This window comes from Lutra lutra, chromosome 2 (assembly GCF_902655055.1).
Source record: "Lutra lutra chromosome 2, mLutLut1.2, whole genome shotgun sequence".
Lineage (NCBI taxonomy): Eukaryota > Metazoa > Chordata > Mammalia > Carnivora > Mustelidae > Lutra > Lutra lutra.
In genome coordinates, this window is record NC_062279.1 from 61,911,838 (window position 1) to 61,932,778 (window position 20,941).

The 20,941-nt window shown below is 41.3% G+C and overlaps 1 protein-coding gene across 4 annotated transcripts in view; it reads left to right on the forward strand.

Moving 5' to 3' along the window:
- Positions 1-432: 432 nt before the first annotated feature.
- SMAD1 (SMAD family member 1) overlaps positions 433-20,941 on the forward strand; it is a 74,196-nt gene continuing 53,687 nt past the window's right edge. The window contains exon 1 of one of the 4 annotated variants that reach the window (XM_047717560.1): positions 433-565. The gene's annotated coding sequence lies outside the window, so the exon portion shown is untranslated. Of the gene's footprint in view, positions 566-1,061; positions 1,397-1,462; positions 1,853-4,133; positions 4,154-20,941 lie in introns of those variants that run through there. The other 3 variants (XM_047717563.1, XM_047717561.1, XM_047717564.1) reach the window with 3 other exon arrangements.

Sequence of the window (20,941 nt, forward strand, 5' to 3'; positions counted from 1 at the left end):
GAGGGCGCGGTATACAGGTAATGAGCAGTTCGGAAAATAGATACTGCACCCCGAACTTCATTTGAGGATAATGCACCAAGCCCGCTCTAGCGGGACTAAAGGAAGCAGGGGAGGAAAGCTTTTTCTCCCCGGAATAAATGGGGTGTGGGGCCGAGGCGGGGGGGAGGTGGCTGGCCCGGGCCCCGCGCTCGCTCGCGCTAGCCGGCCGGGAATTTGGAGAGGATCCCTGGTCGCGCGGCGGCGGCGGCGGCAGCGGCGGCGGCGCGCGGGTGCGCGTGTGAGCGAGCGAGTGAGCGTGCGGGCGGGCGAGTGCGCCGGGTATTGGCAGCAGAGGAGTGGAGGCTGGGCGGCTCCGACTCCCTGACGCCAGCGCGACCAGATCAATCCAGGCTCCGGGAGCGAGCGGGCGGGCGGGAGGAGGAAGGAGAGGCCGAGCGGCTCAGCCCGGGCCGAGGCGCGGGGAGGCACTCTGCGAGCGCAGCGCCCCGCCGGCCGGACCGGGGCCACAGGACCCCGCTCGTCCGGCCACTCGTGCGCCCGCGCGGACGGGCGCGCCGCCAACCCGGTAAAACGAAACAGACCCGAACCCAACTTTCTCCTTTGCCGCGTCCCCGCCCTCCCTCGGCGCCTAGAGCTTCCCAGCACCGCCGCCGCCTCTTGTGGGGCAAGCGCGGGCCCGCGGGGCTGCTGCGGTTGTGCGGGGCCGGTGACGCGGGCTGCGGTGGGGAGGGAGCTCTTCCCCGCGTGGGGCGGACCGGGGGACACCCCCCCCCCCCATGATGGCGCCTCCCTGCCGCTGCGAGGAGCGAACCTGCCACCTCCTCCTGCTCTGGCGCCCAGCCGGCCCGGCAGGTTTCGGCCGGGGCTCCCCTCGCGTCTTTGTTGGGTCTGCGGCGGGGAAGCCGCGCTCCTCGGCCCCGAGCCTCGCCCCCCGTCCTGGCTGCGGCGGGACCTCCCCTCCCTCTGTCCCTCCCCCTCCGCCCGTTCCCCGTTTCTCTTTCCCTTTCCGCAGCCGGGCGAGGCCCGTCCGCGCTGTCCGCCGGCCCATTGTGTCCCGCGCCGGCCCGGGCGACCCTTGCGGGAGTTGGAGGACAGCGGCGGGCGCTGCCCTCTCCGCGGTCGGCGCCTCGCGGAGCGGGTCTGGCACGAGAGGGACACCGGAGCCCTGCGCCCCTCCGCATCCCATACGGGGTCCTTTCTCGGCCCCCACGAGTCCCTTGGGGGTCGAGGTCAAGGAAAGTTCGGCACCGAAATTCCCTCTGATTTATTCAAAGGCTTGGCGGCGGCGGCGCGTAATTTTTTTTTTCTCTCTTCCGCCTACACCCCGTGCGTCTCCCAAGTGTCGTCTCATTCCTTTCCCTTTACCGGATTCGATTGCCTCACTGCATGTGTATTTGTGAGTTCGCTGTTGAACAACTGTTCATTTACTCCTCTGTCTTTGTTAGTGCTTCTCGGGGTGGCTGCCGCAGGAAGGTGGGGGGAGTGGGTGTGAGAGAGACAGACGTGGGCTTGTTTTTCTAGTTGCTTAATATACATGTAGGCTGGAAGGGAGGACGTTTCCTTGATGTACTTGGGAAGGGAGGAGGAACGAATGCCTGCCGGATCTCACAGCTACAGTAGCTGCGGCTTTTGTTTATTCCGAGGCGCTTACGATTTTTCAGTCTGCGGTGCAAGATAGTGAGACGCTTCCCTTCTGGACATCGAAGCGCGTCTCAGCACCATCTCCTTGAGAAAGCATCGTTTTCGTGAGTGCTGGGGCAACCGGCCTTTTCCTTTTTCCTCCTGTTCTCTTCTTTCCAGTGCATCTCAAGTTCCAAAGTATGTGCAGTGGTACAGAAGTTGCATGATTTCGGTATGTCATCCTGTTGCTGGAACTCTTGGCACCTAAATCACAGAATGCCTTCATTTCAGAACATTTCTTGCTCTAATAGCCTGTGGTGGACAACATGCCTACTTTCAGTAACACAATGAGAAAACTGTTCTCTACCCATGTTGACTTTTCATCTTGTTTATAATTACCACTTTACGTTTTATGGGAAGTAGCTGAGCTGTATTGGAACCACTATTAAAAAAAAAAAAAAATCAAGGCAGGACCCATGTCCAGGGCTCCAGCATTTTCAAGTAGTAGAAATATTTTGCATCATTGTTATTCTGATGTAGGTGCCAGGCCTGAGTACGCTGGACTGCTTACGGTGTTTGTGCTCCTCTCTCCCTCCCTCTTTCCCATTTGCAGTTATTTGATATTTCCCTGCAGGTGGTGTACATTTGTGTGATACTGCAATTCTTAAGAAACTGTAACCAGGGTCATGAGAGATGATTTTCTAGAGGTGGGTGATGCGCGAGCCTCTGGAGAATACAGGCACGATCGGGTTTCTTCTGAGGGTAGGGATTTGTCCTTGATTTAGTTTTGACCCCCTCCAACCATAGATGTGTAACTAAATACATTTTTCCTTTTTGCAGCGTCCATTGGTTTTATACCCTTGAAGAACTGATGACCTTTGCATTTTAGAGAAATGACCATTTTTAGGCAATTAAAAATGTTAACCTCTTAACCAATTTAAGTAATTTTTTCCTACTAAGTTCATTAAAGCATTAAGTTAATCATTTAACAATAAATGTTAAAAACTAAATTTCAGATTGTGATTTTGATTTATAGTAATTCTGGGTTAGAGATAAAATTTAATGTCTCAGTTAGATAGGAAAAAGAAGAAACTGAGGTGTAATTAGATGACTATATTTAAGCCGTAGTCGCCTACATAATCAAGGCCAACTTGTGTGTGTATAAGAGATCTCATTTGTGTAGTCTTACAAGGCTAATGGAGGCATCATTGAGGCTTTATAAATAATGTAAGTTGTGTATAATGTAGAGTCTCCAGAGACAGCAGAGAAAGCATCATTACCAGCCTTTTCAACCTGCTTGAGATCTTAAATTGATTTACAGCACTGAACTGGTGCAAAATGATACATCAGGATGACATGGGGTCAGCCTGTAAAAGTCTATGATGTCAGCCTATTAGTTCAGTCATCGTAATTAAACCATATTACAGGGGCAGCTAAGCAGGAGTCTGGCGTTATACTTCAGATATGGGTGGTATATGGATTTTGTTTATAGTGGAAAGGCTGAGCTGCCCAGGAACGCTGGTGTTTCTGAAAGAGGGAAAGGCTTACAGAACTCTGAATTTTTGAAGAAACTGAGGATAAACGAAAGGATGTTCAGTCTGCATTGTCTAAGGAACTTTCTATTTGGCAGTGGAGAGACAGATGCATTGGGGGTCTGATATGGACCTTTACAGCTCTGATCCCGTGTACTGAATCAGGCTGCATGTGAGCTTGAATTTAACGTGGCCTTAGGGACCTTCTAGAATATCAGAGGACCACATGCTTCTTATCTCTGATCCTTTCATTAGCACTGAGTTGCACTATATTGATGGATCAGCTGGCATTTTATTTCTTTAACAAGTCACGGTTACCAGGTCTCCACTGAAAGCAAAGAAATTTGAATTGAATGTATGATCAGCTTTGGGAAAGAAGACTCTCGTTTTTTGCTGAAATTTCTGCAATCTTTATTCATTTTATGGGTCATCTCGGGAGGTACTGTCCAATAAGGTAGCTATAGCTACATAGGGGAATATAATGTTAATGAAACTGACATTCATGTTCTCAGTAGCACTAGCCACATGTGGCTAGGGGCTACCATGTTGGACAGTGTGTATTTCCATTATCACAGAAGGATGTGCTGGGCAGTGCTACTCTGGGACCTTTACTTCTGCTTTTCCTTTCTACTCCTCTTTCAGCTACTTCTCTGCTTACCACTTCTAATGACTTTGTGGGGTCAGGAAAAGAAAAGGATGTTTCATTATTTTTTTTCCCACCTACTAGTTGCTCTTGGTAAAATAAAAAACAGTTTGGAACTGATAATTGGAAGTAGTAGATCAAATGAGATTGATTCTTCTCTGGATCATATTTATCATAGACCCTAATTTGATTTAGAATGTCGTTAATATTTTTCTGGGTTTTTCTTATATGCTTATTTTTAATACTCATACCTTATTTAAGCCCCAAAACTTACCTAAGTACTGTTGTTACCACATTTTACAGGCAAAGAAACTTGAGTTCACAGTGATTCAGTGTCTTGCCTCAGGCTACATAACTAGTAAGTGATTATGATTTATAATCTTAGCTGGGATATGAACAGGCAATCTGACTCTAGCACCTTTTAACTATATATATATATTTAGTATATATATAGGGAGTATTCTTGTTTCCAACCTGAGTGGCTGGAATATATATATATATATATATATAAACATACATAACTATGTATATATAGGTTAATTTATACGTAAACTTTTTCTTTTGAGAATATTCAAATAAGCATTGTTCTGCTGGGTTTTACTATTCCAGTATGGACACGACGACTGACTTTTTAGGCTTTTAGACAGATTTGCCCTCTGTTGTGCTTTTCTGGTCTGTCTTCTGGTGCTGTCTTCTTTTGAGTGCTTTAGAAGAAACATAATGTTTACATTATACATATTTAAGCAGAATATGATTGAAAGAGTAAATCTGACAAAACAATAATGCATTTCAATGCTGAATTATTTTCATCTCTGCTTTTCTGGATAATCCCTGCTACTTTTGCCTTGTGTTTTTCTTGTACTATCACAGGCTGATAGTAGCGAAGAGAAAAGTTCTAGCAGTTCAGTTTATCTCGTCAATTTTAGTCTTCTCTTAGTTGTTAGATACCATGCTTTGAGATGAAAATAGTTCAGGGCAAATCTTGGAAATTTTTTTCTACATTTAATGTCTACTTTTGTGTAGTCTTGCAGTTATCCTAAACCCCTTTTTAAAAATTAATTAATTTATTTATTTATTGGGTCAGGCCATTTAAGAATCTGAAGGAACCGTGGATCCAATATCAGCTCATTCCCATCCTCCAATCCAAAGATCCTCCCATCCAAAAATGTTTATATGCCCTGGTGAGCTTGTATACTCAAGTACCCAAATTGCATGATATTTCAGGTGAAGGACATCCATGGGACAGCCTTGCCAAGTGCGTTCATAAACATTAAGATATGTAATTTCCTTTGTAGAGAATAGAGATATTTAGTGTTAAAAGCTATTTTGAAGATTTTCTGATCCTATTGGTTCATACCAAACTGTGTGGTCTGAAGCCCAGAGAAGATAGCCAACTTGCCTAGAGTCACCCACCAAAGTGACTAGAAAAGGGAAAGCCAGAACTTGGAGCACTCTTAGAGTTGTTGAGTTCTCATTTGTTTATCCTCTCCTGCTACGTTCATTGTGTTCCTAAGGTTTTGCTCTGAGCATATCCAGTGTAATTTGGTGAGGGGAGGAGAGGATAATTTTTGGCATGGCATCAACTTTTTTGTACCTGACATTGAGCTGAATAGGAATCAAGTCTCATAACCTTAGATGTTTTTTACAGATTGAAATTGATTTTTTTTTTTTTTTAAATCTTAGAGATGGAAAAGAAAAGCTCTGTGTCTTGTTTAATCAATGGGACCTTGGTAGAAAATGGGAGATCCAAGATTGTATCAAGATCAAATTAAATCAGGCAATTCTCCTATACAGATTTTCTCTCCTGACTCTCAAAAGCAAATCATATTCTTAACCGAAAGCTAAAGTTTGGAGTATTTAAGGAAGGAGCTAGGGGGTATTAGGGAGAGAATTGGAAAGATCTGAGGACAAGAAGGATAATTTACCTGCAAAGAGGTAGAGGAATTTGATATTAAGTCACAAAATGAGGCTGATGAGGTGCTCTCTGTAATGCTACTTCTATATGTGGTTTCTCTCCTCCTCTCTTTCTATACCAGACTGCCGGTTTCTTATAAAGGATTCAGCTCAGGAATAACAGAAAGCAGAAGTGCATAGGGGAAGGAGTGCGGAGCTTCCACTTCCTTTCCAGGTTTGCCACTCTCCTAGCACGTCGATGTGTTCTAACAACTTGGAAGCTCTGGTTTTACTTTTTGTGCCAAGATTAGCAGGGGATACTTTGATAACAAATAAGAGTATTGCCTTTTTCTTCCAAACTGAAATCTCTTGGCTCTTTTTATTCCTTTTCTGCTATTACCTGATAGTGCAAATAGTGGTGATTTGTCCTCTGATTGGCAGCAAAAATACCTGAAGAATTTTTAACACTTACTCTGGAGTAACTTCCCAAAAAAAAAAAAAAAAAAAAAAAAAAGGCAGAGCTAGTAGCATGAATGTAATTACTTAAAATCTAAGTTAAAATCTTTATTTTGGTATGCATTATTAAGATGGAGTCAATTCTAGAGATGTACAACAAGTCCTATCACGTAAAAAAGTAACATTTTACAACTACTGCTGCCTGATTTGCAGAAAGGAACAGGCTCTGTAGAACACTCATTTATGTAAGAGAGGCTGTTTTTCAGAACAAATCCAAGACTTTCATAAATAGTTCAACTCCAGTGATCACATCAGAGTTTTAGGAAGATACTAGGAACTGCAGTGTTTGAGTGGTTTTATGTCTTTGTAGTTTTTGTTATAAGCTCCATTCCGAACTCAAATCAAGACTCCCTCTTGAAAATAAAACACCCAGCTTTTGAAGGTTTGAGGGAATCCATACCTGGCCGTTTCCCCCAAATTTCTGCTCAGTTCTAATATTCAGATCAGGAGCCTTGTTCCTTCATTAAGAACCCAGATCTAAGGTGTGGTGGATTGGTTTCTTAACTAATTTTCTTGAGACATACCCTTGAATGTAAAGAAAGAATACATACACACATGGCAGTTAATTATGCATCTAGATGCTGTTGAGCTCAGAATATAAATAAATATTTACTATATTTGCAAAGAGGATAGAGGGGTCTAGCTATTGATTCAAAAATATATTTATGTACATAATTTTTAAGTGCTTTATTTGTAGTTTCTCCTTAATTTTAGGGTAGCTGTACTATAGATATTTTTTGCTATAATCTCAGATGGTTAGGGTATGGTTACTCAAACTGTTCATTCATTTTCCTTTCCTTGTCTATCTTTTGTGGTTTCTTTGTGGTGTGCTTATGCAAAGTGGAAGTATTTCAGACCTTTAAGGTTTTTTTTCTTTCAGTTACAAACACCACAAGAAAAAAAAAAGGGGGGAACTAATTATCTTTCAAGTATTATAATTAGGTCGTTTAATTAGGTAAATACGTGATCTTCTGTTTGTTTAGATTGAAAGAAAACGTGTCTTTTTAATGGAAGAGGGATATTACGTGTACCATTAATTTGATAATTTTGATGCAGTATTATAGTGAGTATATGCTTCATTTATTCCCTTGAATACTTATTAGTTCTGAGTGGTCCAATAATTAGAAGACACACAAAAATGAAAAGTTAAATAGAACAACATTGCAAGAATTGTTACAAGATCATATAGGAGGAAGTTGTGCAGACAGCTCACATGAGGACCGCTGTGGCATGAAAGGATGTGTGGATTTGCACAGGGAGAAGGGAGAAACATGCTAGGCAGAGTAGTGGTATGGAAGACCAGGGAGCTTAAGCATGGTACTGAGGATCTCTACAACAGCACTGTCCCAACAGAACTTTCTGCAGTGATGGAGATGTCTGCTATCTACACTGTCCCATATAATAGCCATTAGTCCTAGTGACACTTAAAATGTGGCCAGCGCAACGGAAGGGAGTTGCATTTTTAAATTTTAATTACGTTATATTTAAACATAACTGTGTTTATCCTGTGGCTCTCATATTGGATAGCACAGATTTAGAGGGTAAGTGAGAAACCCTGCCTCACCACAGTAGGTATTCCCAGTGGGGCTCAGTGTGGTAAGGGGGAGGACATGCTCAGAAAGGTTAAGTTGGGGTGAGAGTTTGAGTACCTTACCGTGCCAGAATAAGGAAGCATTGGGAAGTCACTGAAGGTGAATATGCAGTGTAGATTGGAGAAGGTAGGGCCTGGATGCAAAGACATAAACAGGAAAGCTATTTGAGTTACCTGTGTGACTATGGGATGGGTTTTGTGAGCACATAAACAGTTGGTGGTTGTTTGGCTGTAGAGTAATGAGAGAGAGGAGTCAGGGAGTATTCTTGTTTCCAACCTGAGTGGCTGGAAAATTAATAAAGTCTTAAGAATAGGGAAGAACTGGTTGTAGAAGGAATAAATATTGAATTGACATGTCGAATTAAGGTGGAATATCTAAGTAGAAGTATCCTACTGGCAAGTTGGAGATTCATAACCAAAGCCTAGGGAATGGCTCCGAGCTTCACAAATAGGTTCTTAGGAGTCATCACCAGGAAATGACGGTTGAAGTTCCAAGAGTGGACAGGTGTTCTGAGAGGACCACGGAGAGGAAAGAGCTGGTGGGCTGAGTCTTCCATTGAAGTCCACAACTGGGAATTAGTAGAAGGAAGAGGCATATTTAAAGTAGATGGAAGAAGAAATTGGAAGAAAGATGCAGGGTCAGAGGAGAAGTGAAACCAGAAATCATGGGGAAGAGAGATTCCAGAAGTAGGTTCAGAGTGGGAAAATGTTGGATGATGAAGGAGAAAAGGTTGGGGTAATCAGGTGAATACAGATGTGAAGAGACACAGAGCATATTAAGAAATGAGAACTAGATTCTCATGTCCTTGAGTGACATATTTCAAAGGTAGGTGTGATCTCTTTGATTCCAAAGGTTGAAGGAAAGAAGTTAATGGACAGAGAGCAATGAAAGATGATGGAGTTAGTGACCTAGAGCACAGGTGACAAAATATTAACCTTGAAAAGGAGGGAGAGTTGTCCGAGAGAGAAGCAGAATGGGGTCCAAGTTAGAAGAAAGGAGATGGCAGAACTTGTGCCAGCTTGCGCTGCCTTTCCTATTAATGTGGGAGACGAGTCCTTACTGGGATAGTGACGTGGGTGACTCGATAAATGGTAGGAAGTTTAAGAACAGTGAAGAAGTTTTGAAAGAACCATTGTTGGTAGTGTGCCAGGGAGTCTACGGAGAATTCAGTACTAACCAGCAAGGGCAAATCCTGGTGGGAAGTTTGATGTGGCTGTGGATTAGGTAATTGTTACTTTCTGGGATAGCTTCATGGCCTGATATGAGAGAAATGTTGTTGGTAAAGATGATTCTGGCCTAGGCATAGAAATCAGTTAAGAGATGAGGCTCTAGAGTCAGATTGCTTTGGTTGAAGTCTAAGCCCCACCACTTACTTGCTTTTTATAACTTTGGGGGAAGCTACAACGGTAGCTTTGGTTACTTTGGTATCTCGCTTTTCCTCATCTGAAAAATAGAGATAATAGTATTAGCCTCAGGACTGATAGTAAGATGAAATGAGTTTTACTTTCATATTTCATCTAATTAAGGTGCTGCTGATTATTTCAGTGCACTATTTCATGTGCTACTTGAGGGGAAAAAAAACATCAATTAGATAGGACTTACCACAAATTGTAAAGTTCCTGGTTTCAGAGGTGTTAAAGTCCGGGAGAGGGGAGGTGCATTTTATTGCATTTTATACTCAGTATAGGATTTGGTGCATAGTAAACATGCAGAAAACGCTAGCTGTTTTTAAAAATCAATGTGATCGTAGAGTCTAGAATGTTAATGAGAGCAGTATGGAATCTAATCTAGATAAGGGGTCATAGGTTATAAGAAGTCTAATGGACTTAAATGAATTGAGAACAGCTAAGCAATGGGAATCCTGGTAATGAAATTGTGAAATATCAAGTTTGGGAATTTGTAGATGGAGCATTTCCCTGACAATTGTAGATAAAGGTTTTTGAGAAAAATACAGTAATTGAGCTAAGAAGGATGCCCTTTAATGATTTAAAGAAGTTACTTAAATTGTCCAGAGCTTTTAAAGATAAGTATTCAAATTTATCTGTGGCTTTTTTTATAGCATTCATTAGTGTTACTTTTTTTTTTTTCTCCAGTGGAGTAATACACACTCAGTGTAGAAGGATTCTGGCATGGATTCTTGTCATAGTATCAGAAGGAAAGGGGGAGATTGATTTATGCCATTTCATCAAGAGACAGGAGGGGGTAATTAATAGCCAGCTGTAGAGCTCTTTCAAATGTGGAAGGCAGAAACCATAAAGGAAAATTTTATAGATTTGACAGCATTTATGTGGCCAAATGCACGCAAATAGCTAAACATGGACTTACAAGTAACTACCTTTTAGGTAACATCTTTGCAGCAAGTTATTTTTCTATGTAAGAAACTTCTAAAATCAATAGGAAAATAGCACCCCTGAAAAACAAGATTGGTAAAGGACATGAACAGACGATTAAAAAAATACACGAAATGCTAGCTACTAATAAAAAATGTTCTCCTGTGTCCTGGTCAGATTCCTCACTGGAATAGGGATGATGTCTTTTACTTTATTGTGTTAAGCTAGGTTTTTGTCACTGAAGCTAGAATTTCCCAGCTGTGCCTAAGCAAAGCCGGAGTTACTGGGAGGTACATGGTATAAGCCAGAGTCACAAGAGACAGGGCTTCTCCATCTTATTTCCTTGATCATACTCTGCTCCTCTCCATGACATGATTTTGGGGTCAGAGTCTGGGAAGAAGGTGAGGTGTTCCCAGCCCGTTAGGGATTATCATTTACATGCAGTTTCTCAGTCAACTGACGTGATTGATGAACCTGAGAGGCACCAGTACTTCATAGAGTATGACGAAATGGGCCTCTTTCTCTCCTGCCTGGGTTGCAGCATTAGATTCTGTTTACAGTGGCATTTTCTTATTCATAGGAGACACGGTGGTGGTCTTGGAATATGGTTTTGATTATTGAAATGGAATAGTTTGTAAGGTATCAAAGTGAGAAAAGTCCTCTCGTATGGTGGAAATTCTTAGAAAATGAAAATAATTTAAAAAGGCATTAGCATTTACTTTCCCAGATTTTCTCTTAAGGATAACAGTGATCATGGGTGTTAAAAAAAGGCTTCTCATGCGCTGTCCATAAGGGAGGCATCCGCTGTTTGTGGCTGAGGTCCATACCTGACTGAAGCATACTCAGTCTTACCTCGGCATTAAGGGAGTTCTTACTGAGCTGCTAGACAGAGTAAAATTATTTGTCACCATTTTCTGCTTCACCATCTCCTTTCTTTTAGATTTTTTATTTTTTTAAGTCATCTCTACACCCAGTGTGGGGCTCGAACTCACAATCCCAATATTAAGAATCTCATGCTCTACGACTGAGCTGGCCAGGCACCCCTTAGATGATCTGTGAACATTTCAGAGTTGGTGGGGGAAGACTTTGAAATGTCACTTACAGATACCACTTGGCCTGGTACCCATTCCCTCCGTTTTTCTGAGTGACTGTGGGTAGGAACCCTGAGCTGATATGCCTTGGTTAGCCTCAGACTCTCTAAAAGCTGAGCGGGAGAGGGAAGGTGACCACTCCCTGCTGGAAAATGGGTCTTAATTTTATCAGAGACTGTAGATTTTCGTGAAGGGGAATAATAAGGCAGCACATGTTGCGTTAGCATTTAGCCCCTGCTGGAACCTAGGGTGGCAGATTGTATATGGCCTGCCGTCTCATCTGTTACAGCTTCCTGTTTTGCTTCTTGTCCGTTGCTGGCTTTGCAGTCTGGCATGATTAATAACACTGTCTTTATTTTCCTTGTGTTCTTGTTTGTGTGCTCAGGATTTCCATTTAGTCTGTTCGAGCTTGAGGGAATGTTTGATTGGTTTTAAATGTTTTCCTGTTAACTGTGAACAAAATTAACTTGATTAACATTCATATGATTGGCACACAAACTGTATTTGTAGCATTTGTTTGCATTTAAACACTGAAGAGTTTTGTCAAATTGTGCAGGCTGAGATGTTGATTATATTTTGGGAAGGGCTCCTTTAAGAAGGTACATCCTCACTGTGGGGTTCTGCCTTGTGTTAAGCCCAAATGAATCATTTCAGCTAGTGACTTGTACACCCCACTGGGTGTCTGCTATATCTGGGGGAGGGACAGAGAAATGTATACTTCAGTTTCTGCCTCCAAGAAGCAATCTTATCAGTAAGAGGAGACCACAATAAAAAAAGTTAAATAACAAGCAGCATTACTAATGTTACATATTCCTTCTAGTTTGAAGATGTTTCTCTTATAACTGGGATAGCCTTTAAAATCGAGATATTGAGAAAGAAAGCTGATGCAGTTGGTAGAGCTCTTGCTTCCTGCCGTTCTGTGGTTTTGAAGTGTGTTTACTTCATAAGGCATGTCCTGTACAGTTGACAAGGTTGAACCAGTGGCCATAAATGTTCGACTTGCACTAAAAATCTTGTAACTTTGATGATCAGTACAAATCAGCTTGTCTAGTCTAGCTTTTGTTTTAATAGCCTTTATTATGGTTATCTTATTACCCCTTTAGACTGAGTTATTTGGGGTTAAGGGGCAGTGTCTTTATGATTGCACGATTGTCCTCCCCGGCCTGTCCATCAAAATCCTTTGAACAACTGCTGCAGAAATCCATGGGCCTGCTGCTAGGGGATTCTATTCAAGGGTTATGGTGGAGAGCTTTTATACAATTATCACAGGCAAGTTTAATGTCCACCAGCATTAAGAACTTCTGGCCTGACACACAGTAGGTACTTGATGAGTGAATTTTTTCATTTTGATTAAAGTTTGTTGTGGGTATAAACTATGTCTTTTATACCTAGCAGCACTTGGCCCTGTATGATACCTGTCGTAGGTGCTCAAGCCGTACTGGTTAATTCTGATAATTGATTGTTCTGTTCTTGACCTTTTTTTTTTTTTTAAAGATTTATTTATTTATTTATATTAGAGTGTGCGTGCACAAGTGGGGACAGGGGCAGAGGGAGAGAGAGAATCTCAAGGAGACTCCCTGCTGAACACGGCCATGGCTCAATCCCAGGACCCTGAGATTATATCCCAGGCTGAAATCAAGGGTCAGACACTCCACCAACTGAAACACCCAGGCTCTCCTGTTTCTGCTTTTTTTTTGTTTGAGGAGAAGAAGAGAGAGGAAAAAAGGATATGTGTGCTTGACCTCTTTTCTTGTCCGTCCTTGAAGAGATCAGTAATTCCTTGTGTCCTAGTGTCTAGAAGTGGAGCTAAAAAGAGGTGTTGAGGCCTGAAGCACTTAGACTACAAGGAGAAAAGGGAAGGAAAGTGTAGAAGAGTAGAGCAGCAGTTCATCTGCCACGGTCTGGAGAAATTTTGGGTTGTCACAAGAAGGGGAGGCAGGACAAGAGTGATTCTACCAGCATCCAGTAGGTAGAGGGCATCGATCCTGTTGACAGTCCATGATGCTAAGGCTGAGAGACCCTACTGAAGAGCATGAAGAGGGGGTTTAGAAGGCAGGTAAAGTTTGAAGCCGTGGTACCCCCAGCCGATGTTTCTGCCATACCAGTACATGGTTTGCTTTATCTTCCCCCTGCTGCTCATTCCCTCACCCACTGAACCCAGAGTTCAGACTATTAGTTTTTGTCATTATGTGTAGATAATATTGTGACTGTCAGCTGTGTATTAGCCATTAGAAGGAATATTTTAATATTTTATGGATATTTAAAATTTTCTCCATCTCTACATTTGTTTGAGTGGAAAAGTATTACCTTAAAAAAATAAGCCAGTAATTTTGTTTTGATCTGTTTATGTTTTTGGTGAAGAACCCTAAGAATAATCAGTGGGAATATAAAGAAAAAGCATTTCTTAAAAGGAGCTTAATTTTAATGTTCCACTGACTTATGAGAAAAGAATATTAAGAGTTGAACACATACATGGTCGTTGGTGTGAAGTCATGGTGCAATTTCCTTATGTCTTGTTAGAGCTTATGACTTCTTGTCCTTATTTTGTCCTCTTTAGGTTAAAATGAACTTAATTTTGTCATTGCTGCCCTGATAAAATTCTTGGTTTTTCCCATATTCTAGGAAAGTGAGAAGTTATCAAGAAGGAAAGAACAACGAAAATAAAAATAAGTTGGGAAGGGAAGGATTGGAGGGATTAAAATAAAATTATGAACAAATCCCTGCTTACCTGTCCTTCTGCTTTATGCATGAGACCCGGGAGGAGGTTATTTAGGAGGGGCAAGGTGGTGGACTGGTTGCCTTGGCAAACTCCTTAGCCTTTCTATACCTCTGCTTCATCATCTCTGAAATAGTCCTTTCAGGATTCTTGTAAGGATTACAGGAGTCAATAGGTGTAAGGTGTCAGAACAGCAGTTGGTGATTCACTGCGAGTGGTGGTAGTGATGGTGGTGCCGGTATATCATGAGGATGATTTTTGATTCTTTTTGAATACCTGAGCTCTGCTGGAAATTGGTGGAGACCATAGATGTGCTCCTATGATGGCACCCATTGAACCACGTGTGTGACAACTCCCTGTCTTTGAAGTTGGTCGTGATGGTGATGAGAGTTTGTTGAGTCTTCCAATTGGTGTGTTTCAGATGTTCAATGAAGGCTGTTTCTTGTCTACAGTAAGAATTTCAAGAGGAGGAGAGATTTATATGATAAAATTTGTTTGCTTTTGTAAGTGTTTATAATATAATAAAACCATTCTAGTTAACTGACTGCATCACCCACTTAGAGATTTTTCCACAGCAGTATTTGAATCTTGAACAGGCGTGTCTTGAGAATTTGCTGTGTTCTCAGGGTATAAAATACTAGTGTAAACAATATCCGTATTTAATATTGTAAACAAACTGATACAGACATAAAATCTTTCTTTGAAAGAGCATCATACATTCCAAAAACAGGTTAATTTTTTAAAAATGCATTGCGATATAATTGATGTACAGTATTATGTTAGCTTCAGGTATACAACATAGTGATTCGACATTTGTATACATTGTGAATGATCACCACAATAAGCCTGGTTACCATCTGTCACCTTACAAAGTTAATACTATATTATTGACTGTATCTGTCATGCTGTATATTACATCCTCATGATTTGTTTGTTTTATAAGTGGAAGTCTGGACTTCTTAGAGCCTTTCGCCCATTTTGCCCCCTTCCCCCAGCCTCTCTCCCTTTTGGCAACTACCAGTCTATTCTGTATGTCTGTGAGTCTGGGTTTTGTTTTGTTTTTAGAATTCTGCACATAAGTGACATCTTGTGGTATTTGTCTTTCTCCAGCTGGCTTATTTCATTTGGGATAATATCCTGAAGGGCTATCTGTGTTGTCACAAATGGCAAGATTTCATTCTTTTCTTATGACTGTGTAGTATTTCTGTGCGTGTTTGCGTGTGCGTGTGTGTATGTGTGTACCACATCCTCTTTCCATTCATCTGTAATTGGACACAGGTTGCTTCCATATCTTGGCTATTGTAAATAATGCTTCAGTGCACGTAAGGATGCATATATCTTTTTGAATTAGTGTCTTCATTTTCTTCAGGTAGGTACTCCGTAATAGAATTCCTGGAACACATGGTATTTTTATTTTTAATTTTTTGAGGAAACTCCATGCTCTCTTCCATAGGGGCTACACCAATTTACATTCCCATCAACAGTGCACAAGTGTTCCTTTTTCTCCATATCCTCACCAAAAATTGTTGTTTCTTGCCGTCTTGACAATTTTTTGATAAAAGCCATTCTAACTGGTGTTAGGTGATATCTCATTGTGGTTTGATTTGCATTCCCTTGATGCTTAGTGATGTTGAGCATCTTTTCATGTGCCCCTTGGCCATCTGTATGTCTTCTTTGGAAAAATGTCTACAGAGGTTAATTTCTATTAAGGCTGCTTTGGATTATCCATTTTATTGTTCCTACTGATGTGACTGCTTGACAGTCAGTTGAACTCAATTTGTATTTTTATTGCATGGTAGGTAACAAAGCCCAGGATGCGTGCGAGATGTAGTCGTGGCAAAGAAAACAGCATACATTTGTTGGCCATTCTCCCTGTATGTGTATTGCCCCTTAGATAAATGTTGTGTGGCTCTTATCACAGTCCTTGTAGGATGTTTCTCCCTTCTCTCACTGACATACTTCCTAACTCTAAGCTTGGTGGTGGTGGGAAGTGTACCATACTCATTTTCATTCTACTGCAGGTTTATGTTGGTGGTAAGCGCTTAAAGAATTTATTCAATTAAGTTGTGAATTAGTGAAAACTAAAGTTCTCTTAGTAGTTGAATGTCTAAAGGAGGAGAATTTGGGTTCTGAAGCCTTCTGAGAGCTTCACTAGGTGTTTCCATTCTGACTAGTAACTAAGTCCCTGTGGAAAAGTTCACGGATAGGACCGGACTGAACATGTGACTGAGGCAAAGAAAGCTGCGCTTACGGTACAGCGCTCATCTATTTCTGTAGGTTATGCTTGCTTATATCTAAAGCATTTTCCCTCTAACCCAGTGGGAGATGTTGCATTTGCTTCTTTTAGCTTTTAGCAGGAGGGAGCTTGCCCTATTCTGGAAGAGGGCTGCTACTGTTTTGTTCAGTTTTTCTCCAAGGTGACCAAGCAGACTTTCTAAGTCCAGTCTAGTTTTTGGCAGATTGAAAACAGGCTGTCATTGATTGTCATGTGGAGGAGAGTGAAATCTGGCTAATGTCAATGTTTGTTTCAGTGATTGTGTAAACTTTGATTTTTATAAATTATTTCATTCTTCCAAGTAATAGATTTATGTACTGGAAAAGTGACAGGACCAAATTGCTTTTGAAGATAGTTGAGTAATACAAAATTTTGGGGACGGGGAGAGAAGTTCATGCATTGAAAAGTTTGAAGGATATTTGAATTATTAATGGAAAGGGGACTATGGGACTAGAATGGGGAGAAAAATTATTTTTTGTTATAATATGCATTTTGTAAAATTGAATTTTTTGATCATATGGCTGAATTGCTTAATAAAAAAGTGCATTCCCATCCATATCCTGTTCACCTGGACTTAAGTCATATATTCCAACTCTGTATACAGGAATAGATTTTTCTTAAAAATCCCAGTGCAATGATATTTCCACTCTGTGCAGAAACACTTTCAATTACGTTTTCCTTTATTAAAAGATATATCTTGCCACCTCTTGGTCATAATACTGTCTTACAGAGCAATGTAGAATAATGTTACCCTCTTTAGTTTTTATTTATTTTTATTATTGGGGTTTTAAAGTTGAAAACATTATAATTAGTTATAAGTAAAAATGTTCTGCACTCCCCTCCTTCCAGCTCAGTTCCAGAGGGAACCACTTACTTGGTTTTGTGCATTTCTTTCCAGCCTTTAAAAATATACCCATGTTAGGGGCGCCTGGGTGGCTCAGTGGGTTAAGCCGCTGCCTTCGGCTCAGGTCATGATCTCAGGGTCCTGGGATCGAGCCCCGCGTCGGGCTCTCTGCTCGGCGGGGAGCCTGCTTCCTCCTCTCTCTCTGCCTGCCTCTCTGTCTGCTTGTGATCTCTCTCTGTCAAATAAATAAATAAAATCTTTAAAAAAAATATATATATATACCCATGTTATACCTGTACAATTTTTGTTTCTATTTGTGTTTTTGAAATGGAACCATACTGTATATATTGGTCTGCAACTTTTTTCTAACTGAACAGTTAATGGTATGGTTTTTCTTTCTGGAACTGTTAGACATGGAAGTCTGTCTTTTTTTCTTTTTTAACAGTTACGTCATTGTCAGATGTATCATAATTTATTTAATTATTCCATTATTGTTAGACATCTGGGTTATTTAGAACAGGAATATGTTTGTGTATGTTTATCTGAGGATGTTGCTTCCCTTGCAGCTGTCTCAAGGCGTGGCTGTTCTCTCTCCCAGCCTTCGTACCATGGTGCATGGAAGGCGGCTCCTGTTCATTGCCACCACCACACTGTTCTTCCATCCTCCATAGAAACACCCAGCTTTGGGGCGCCTGGGTGGCTCAGTGGGTTGGGCCTCTGCCTTCGGCTCGGGTCATGATCTCAGGGTCCTGGGATTGAGCCCCACATTGGGCTCTCTGCTTGGCAGGAGCCTGCTTCCCCGTCTGTGCCTGCTGCTCTGCCTACTTGTGACCTCTCTCTCTGTGTCAAATGAATAAATAAAATCTTTAAAAAAAAAAAAAAAAAGAAAAAAAGAAAGAAACACCCAGCTTTAAATATCATGTCAGATTGTACCTCTCACTTTCCTTCCTTATTAGTGCTTTACTGCCCCAGTCCCCATCATCTACTGTAATTCCCTGGAGATTTTAGTTTCCAGTCGTTACTCCCTCCCTGCTGTTCCTGTAATAGTTCTTGGACTGCTTCTCCAGTGACCTTTGACCCCACCTCAGACACTCTTCAGAGTTCCATAACATGGGATTTTGCAAGTCTAAAAGTTAAACCGATTTCTACAATTTTATGGTTGTTTTCTTTGTTTACTTTAGCAATAAAGTATATTTGTTCATGGCCATACCTTTAGAAGATATCCAGGATCTTTTCTGCCACACTGATCCAAACCTTTGACCCTCTCAAACCGCAATTGCCGTAGCTTCCTAATTGGTCCCCCTTGTTCTTGCTGGTGCCACTACTACAACCATCACCACTCCTGCTACTTCCAGGTTCCATTCTTTCAGGGGCAACCCATGGTCATCCTGTCAAGCTCTGCTCACATCTCCCATGTGGTCCCCAGCTCTGTTCACAGTGCAGGCTGGGACGTCCCTGAGTGGCTCCCCGTGTGGGCTCCCCGTGTGTCTGCTCCCGTTATCTGGTCCACTTCCGCTCTCACGCCTGCCCCTTGCCTCTGTCCCCTTGTGCAGTGAGCTGCCTCACTTGTCACCGTGGCTCAGCCCATCACCTTTCTAGGCCTCTCTTCAAATGTCACCCTCTTCGTGTGGCCTTCCCTGACCACTAGAATGTAGGTCTCATGAAGGTACAGACTTTTAAAAATATGCCTTTTGTCTCTCTTGTTCAGTGCCATGTCCCTAGTGCTTTTCTCTCCCTGCTCCCACCCTCCCTCTGTCTCTCTTTCTTAGAAAGTTAGAACTTGATGGAACAGACAAAACTAGGACAGAAACTTCGGGTTTTTTTGTATGTACAGAGTATTAAAATTAAGTTCCTTATTTGTGAAACTGTTGTATTATATATATATATATATATATATAATAAAAATATATTACATTTTTCAGCATGTTGTAATTTTCAAATCAGTTTTGCATGTTCATATTTGTGCCTTGTAACACCCCAGCAGACTAGGTGGTGGAATCAGAATTTTGTGGAAAAGCACACTGAAGCTCAGAGAGGTGTTTTTTTCAGAGTACAGCTTCTAAGTATGAGCTGCCATTCCAGCCTACCTCTTTTCACTCCAAGTGAAGGGCTCTTGTTTTCTCATTTAGAAACCTCTTATGGTGACAGAAAAATTGTAGGGGTTTTATTTAAAAGTGTGGGACATGTGCCTGATTTCTTATTTTGGACTTAGTCTGCCTTTTGTTTCTATTTTGAAAGTACATAGAATAAATAGTTAACTTTAAAATTCCTGACAATGACAGATCAACAAGTTTTATTTCTCTCACCTGTGGAGGAAGTGGCCTCCACCCAGTTTTACTGAATTAGGAGGGAAGTGATTTTTTCAAGTGATAAAAAGAAATAAAATTCCATGCTCTTCCCAGAGGAGGAGTTCAACAATTGGGAGAATGGCGTGAGACCATATGTTGGTTTGTAAAAGGATATAACTTGTAAAGATGTTTCCTTTGATGCCTGTGATGAATATGGATGTGTTTCCCTTCTAGAGGGTCCTGATTAAATTATTCAATTAAGAGCTGAGCAGAAGGATCTAAATATAGGGAGAGGGTTCAGGCTGTCCTACTTGTGTATGTCAGCTCACCCCTACAGATGTGTGTGTTGTCATAAACAGCACCTGTGGATCAGTGGGGAAGGAGAAATATGTTCCAAAAAATGAAATACAGCAGGATTTTTTTTTTTTTTAAACAGGGCAGGTTTTTTTCCTCTCTAGCCTTCAACATTTTTATCTGTGAATTTGGCACTTGAATTACTTTTTTTTAAAACCTGAATTAATGGACTCTAGCACCTGTTCTGCATAGTTATCAGTTTAAAATATAGATCTACCACTTACCTAGAATATGGTGTTGAGAAAGTTACTTTTGATTCTCAGGCTTATTAATAAAATTGAGGTAATGCTATATAGCTTAAAGGATTGCTATAGAAATCAAGATTTTTGTAAAAAAAAAAAAACTCAGTATAATGCTTCCATAAGGTGATAATGCAATTAGAATAATTTTGCTCATTTGTTAGTGATGAATCATGCATAACCGACCACTTGTGGGAATTTACCACATTTAGCATTCTTTGCAAGCCGTGAAATTGCTGTTCTATGTTAACAGTGACTCAGAGTATTTTTCTTTTTTCCAAGAGACGACTATGGTAGAGTTTTTCTTCTTGTACTCAACAAAATTAAAGTTTAAAATGCCTCTGGTCTTTAATCTCCTGTGTTTAAGGGGTGAGCACTTGCAGGCCAAGTGACTGTCCAGCCTTTGAGCTGAGGTGGATGCAGATGAAATTTATCAGGGTGGGGGTAATTAGGATCTGGGTATCTTGAAAGACAACCATGAACCGAAGAACAGTCTTCCGTTACAAGCATGAATTTGACAACAGGGATTCCGTGGGATTAAATAAGTGACAAGGAGATGTACAAATAAGCCAGATTTGTTTGTTGAAGTTGAGGACAGTCAGAAAACTTCTAAGTGCCTTCAGCCTACTTAACAAGTAATGATCTGATGAAACTAAACAGAGCCAACACTTGTTATCCTCTGGAGAGTCTCTGTTACTAAGGATAATTGACCAGTTGTCCTATAAGCAGCCCCGGTTTGTCAGGAGGGAAGGACTTGTGTATGCAGAACAGAACCAGAGAGCATTTTTATCTTCAAGAATTTTCTAACACAGTGGAGATGTACTGAATAGTATACTTGGCACACCTGAGTATGTAAACTAGAGTCCTGTCCTCTTCAGAGTCTCATGTCATTGTGACATCCATAAATACCTTGCTTCATTTTCATCAAGGGGATGCTACTTTTGAAATTACCTGGCCGAAATCACAGCTTGCAATGAATTTACCAGTGGGAAGTGGGAAGCTGCTATT